This window comes from Nicotiana attenuata, chromosome 1 (genome assembly GCF_001879085.1).
Source record: "Nicotiana attenuata strain UT chromosome 1, NIATTr2, whole genome shotgun sequence".
Taxonomy (NCBI): domain Eukaryota; kingdom Viridiplantae; phylum Streptophyta; class Magnoliopsida; order Solanales; family Solanaceae; genus Nicotiana; species Nicotiana attenuata.
Window position 1 is genome coordinate 38,157,824 of NC_031989.1, and position 5,387 is coordinate 38,163,210.

A 5,387-nucleotide genomic window follows, 5' to 3' on the forward strand; every position below is an offset into this window, starting at 1 on the left:
GGGGGGGGGAGGGGGGGGGACCCCAAAATAAGTTACGTTTCTATTTACAATAAAGAATCCTATTGGGACAGCTGTCTAACCGCCTAGTACGGATTCGTACAAATAAATTCCGGAATTTACGCCATGATCTTGGGGACGTGGCTGGAATCTTGCTCATTCTGTTACAAACTTATAACGGCATCATCTCGAGGTCGGTCACGTTCATCCTAGACATTCATCGGTCACTTTGGTCTTCGAACTTTGAACTCTGCCATTGGGCTCGAACCCAATGTACTTCGGACTTATTCTTGAAGTGGTTCCTCGAGCCCACCAAATCGATAACAGTTGATTTCGATCGTATACAAATTTAATTGAAAAAATGTGAACTTATTAAAAAAGGCCACACTAAAGGTGTCAAATGGGTGGGTCGGGCCGGGTTGAGAAGAAAAGTGACCGGCCGGTCACCAATCCGGGCCTTCTACCGATTTTTCCAAATCGGGCTTTGGTCCGGGCCCACCCGCGTGAAATTGAACCAAAAGCTTACGGGTCTAAGGGGCCGGGCCGGCTTTTTTTTTTTAATTTTGTATAACTATCCTAATTTATATTAATATAAAGTAAAAATATAAAACAAAATATAGTCTTATAAAAAGAGTGTTTGAATAAATTTCAAAAGCTTTAAAACCCTTATATTTGAAACATTCATTACGAATTTAAGATAATACAATGAACATGAGAAAAATATAACTTATAGTATAAATCTTATACTGGATACTAGGGTGTTATAATAACTTGATATATAAGGATCAAGCTTCAAAGGCTTTCATAGTTTCATTTAATAATAATACTTCAAATTAATCTAACAAACTAAAATATTAAGCATAAATACATCTAATAATTTTAAAATAACACAAATTATCTCAAATCAACTTAAATACGAATTTCCGGAGGACGCTCAAGACAACTCTTCACATGCCTCCTTAAACAGCTTGTGCTCACCCACTTTAGACGAAGATTTAAGACTCGTCCACACTTCTTGCACTTTACTTTGTGAACTTCTTCATTTTCTTCTACCACCTCGAAGTATTCCCAAACATATGGCGCACTCTAGAAGTACGGGGCATGATTTAACTTGAATTGAAAATTTGAATTTGAGATATGAGAGATGAGTGAAGAAATGAAGAAGAGGGTGGTGGGGTGGTGGGTGGGGTGTATTTATAGTTTCTCAAAGGGCTAAATTAGTAATAACTTAAAGTGTTATTTTTTTTTTAAAATTGCCCCAAAAGGGGTATTATTGAAAAATATCCGTTGGGCAACGGTCAAATTGGAAACTTACTGTTGCCAACGGTCAAATGAATTTTTTTTAAAAAAAATTAGAAAATAGCAGTAGAACCGGTCCGGGCGGCCCAGTTAACCGGTTCAACAGTGTTTGGCCGGGTTTGACCGGTCCGGTTAACAGGTAAGAAAAATGTAAACGTCCCAACCCCTTACCCCATAAACCCAGCCCTACCCGGCCCCCTACCACTGGTCCGAGTTAATACCGGTCTGGGCCAGTTCGGAAATGGATCAACCCGGCCCGTTAAACAGCCATAGGCCACACTCACATATAAATAGGTATCTCATTAGAATTTTACATGTAATATTAAAATTTAAGTTATAATAAAACATAACTATATTAAGATGGAGGTAGGGGTGTCAATGGTTCGATTTGGCCGGTTATTTTATAAAATTTATACTATACCAATTTTTCGATTATCCTATTATGTATAACCAAAATTAGACTTTTCGAAACCGTCCCGATCTTGTCGGTTTCTCTTCGGTATCGGTACGGTTCGGTTAATTTTCGATATTTTTTTAATATTCATATAAAATACACCAGTAGAAGTAGAATGCCATAACATATGTTCTTTTATATGACTAAGCAAAACTTACATTTTTACTATTTAAAGGATGATGAGTTAAAAAAAAATGAAAGATGGCTAGAGTATAGATCCATCAACTATTCTAAAACAACGTAAAAGAAATCAAGCAAAGGCAAAGAAAATATAAATCATACGAGTAGAAAGATATTAACCAAGATGGGACTCAAATAAAATCAATAGAATATTAAATATTCAAAAAGATAAATCTAAATTATATGAAAGGAAACATATTCAATACATTGTAGTTTGCTACTCATAATCGCTAGAATACTTTGTGTCTTGCTAATAAAGATACTTAAAATAACTTAGTTTAAGTAGAAGTAGCATAATATGTTTTAGGAATTAGTATTTTGAGTTTAATTACTTGTTGGCTTGTAATAGTTTTCATAATTCCAAGGCCCAAAGAAAAATTTAATGCATTATTATTTTTAAACTTACTAGATAAATATATTTCTACATGTAAAATTTATTCGGTACGGTTCGGAATTTTTCGGTTTATTTTTATAAAATAAAAAAACTACCCTTATTAGCGGTGCGGTTATAGATTTATATAAGAACCTACGGTTTCTTAAAAAAAAACCTAAAAGTCGGTTCGGTGCGGTACGGTTCGGTCGGTTTAATCGGTTTTCGAATATCCATTGACACCCCTAGACGGAGTGAGAGCTCATATATAAAAAGTATCTCATACTAGCATTAAGATTCTAAATGAAAATTTTAAAATTTAAGCTATAGTTAAAACATAATTTTATTAAGATAGAGGGAGGTGGATGTAACTTAATTAGTGAAACTAAACCTACCAAAGGGGCCAAACTCACCTATAAAAATATACTTTCTTACTAGGGTTAGGGTTATAGGGAGTAAGGTGCTCAATTAATCTTCAGCCGCCGTCAAACGGCGTTCTCGCCGGCGGCGGCGAAATTGCCAAGAACGTGTTTTGGATCAGATCTGAATTTATCTCAAGCTGCTTAACAAACGGTACAATTTCTTTTCATTTGTTAGTTTATAAAGCTTCAATATTTGTATTTGTTTTACTTGCTAATGAGTAATGTCTTAAATTTGTAATCCCACCGTCCTAATTTGTGTGATACTGTTTGATTAGACACGGAGTTTAAGAAATAAAACTTTTGAAACTTGTGTTTTAAAATAAACCATATATGTGACGGTAGAAGTTTAAAGTAAAATTGTTTCTACAGAAATGTTTGATAGATTAAGTGAAAGAGTATAACATAAATTGAGACGAGAGAGTATAATTTCTCAGTTACTATTTGTTAAGGATCTTTTTGAAGCTTGATCAAATAAGAAATACGGGGGTAGGAGTTTTTTTTATTATTATTTAGGATAGATTTTAGAACGATCTCAAATGCTAATAATTACAACAACAACAACAAAAAATCTCAGAGGTGGGAACTGGGCGTGGTAATGTGTACGCAGACCTTATTTCTACCTTATGAAGGTGGGGAGGTTGTTTCCGGTAGACTCTCGGCTCAAGAACAAATGCTAATAATTGGATTCTAAATTTAATATTTATTTATATAAATGAATTTTTTAACATTGTTTGAACAAAAACTACTAGGCTCCGCTGAATCCATCTTCGGGCTTCTAGCTTCGCCCCTCAGTAGCTTACTTTAGCATAACCATTTCATGTTTGATACCGTATCATTTTAGACCTCTGAGTAGCTCTATGTTGCATGATCTCTTTGGAGATGTAATCTTTATAATGAAGATCAATTAAATCTGCTAAAATTTGATCTTTGAGGGGCATGAGTTATGATAATAAACTTCTTTTTTCCTGTTTAGCTTTAACCACTTATGCTGGCCTATGTCTTGATTCTTATTCTTGATATTTCTATGTTCTTTATTTTTGCACCAAAACATGCATGCTAATTCTGTTGGAGTATTCTTTCATTTCACTGATAACTTCAAAAATTATAAGATTAATCAGTATTTTCCACTATATTCAGGCTCCCACTTTAACTGCTTGCTGTAATGTTTATTTACTTACAAATTACAATGTACTTATCTTAAAAAACAGTGTTTTGCTTTATATATCAAGCAAGCCATGTTAAGATAAATGATCAAACAGTATTTTGAGATTGAAGTTTTTAAAAGTTCTCGTGCCACTATTTCTGGTTACTGATTATAGCTTTGATGCTATAAAATCGTATTGTGTACTTGGCTTTGGTAGGAAATGAGTCGACTAACCTTGGAATCATTATTATGTAGTAGATAAGTTCAACTGTTCAACCATTACGCTATGTTCTCCAAGCTTTCTGTTTGCCCGTAGGTGTATATGTTTAAATATTTATATTTATAATAATTAGAAAAGCTATCTGAATTGGTATTTGACAAAATTGTCAATGATGTTTGTATGCAGGACTTTCCTTGTCTATTACTTGCATACACACCAAAACTAGATAGGGGAAGAAGATGCTAAAGGAACTCTTGACTTGCAAGACCAAGTAGAAATCATTTGCTCGTTTGAAGGAATTGGTGCTATACCTTGCCTAAAAACTCTGGTCAGCAAAGTTGCTACGACAAACTAAAGAGCTTGTTGTCTTATACCAGATTGTGCTGACAGTGAGACGTGTTTCAGTTATTTGTATGACCAAAGCATGGTCCAGAAGCTACTTGTCGTATCTCACAACAACCAGTCTCCGAAAATTGATGAAATAGTGGTTTGGAAGGTGAGGTAGAAAAAGCTTATGAAGCCATTTAGCTGAATGTTCAAATCAATCGGTCACCACTTGGACTTGGTAAGGCAACTCTAGCCAAGAACATGTATAAATTGCAGGTACATAACTATTCACGTTGTTGTTTGAGCATGGTATCGGTTTCCCAAGTACATTACATACTTGTGAAATGCAACAACATGCTCAAATGTTAAAAATGGAAAGTTTGTATTTGTAATTATATATTTTTTTGGCTAGAGTTGTCTTGCCAAGTCAAGTATCCAATTGATTTGAACCTTTGGGTCGGTGGCTTCATGATCTTCTTATGCCTCAGCTTCATAACTTACCACTATATCATCAATTCTCGGAGAGTGTGCTCTTAACATACAATCCAGACCATTTTCCCTTAGAAGCTAAATGTTGACATTGATATGGTTGTTTTGTTGTTGATATTTGATGATTTGCACTTGAAAATGAACAAGAGGGAGGAAATTACTTAACATTTGAAGTTTGTATGGAAATTGTTGGCACTATTGTAGGATTTGGTGAAAAAGAATATTTGGATTTAAGTTGTATGCCTGGGAATTTACAGCTTCAAACTGACATGAAAAGGAGCCAACTTATGAGAACAAGGGTGTGTCATTCTAAGGATAATGGTTTAAACTACAATATTGATTGCTAGCACTAGGGGTGTTCATAAAAACCCGAAAAACCTATCCAAACCGAAAACCAAACCAAACCGACCAAAAAAACCGATACTTTTTGGTTTGGTTTGGTTTGGTTTTGGTTTTGAATTTTAAAAACCGATCAAATTTGGTTT

General features: G+C 34.5%; 1 long non-coding RNA gene across 1 annotated transcript; it reads left to right on the forward strand.

Moving 5' to 3' along the window:
- On the forward strand, positions 2,713–5,136 carry LOC109225020. The gene is made up of 2 exons (XR_002067843.1): positions 2,713–2,873; positions 4,273–5,136. It is a non-coding gene; the product is annotated as an uncharacterized LOC109225020 (long non-coding RNA).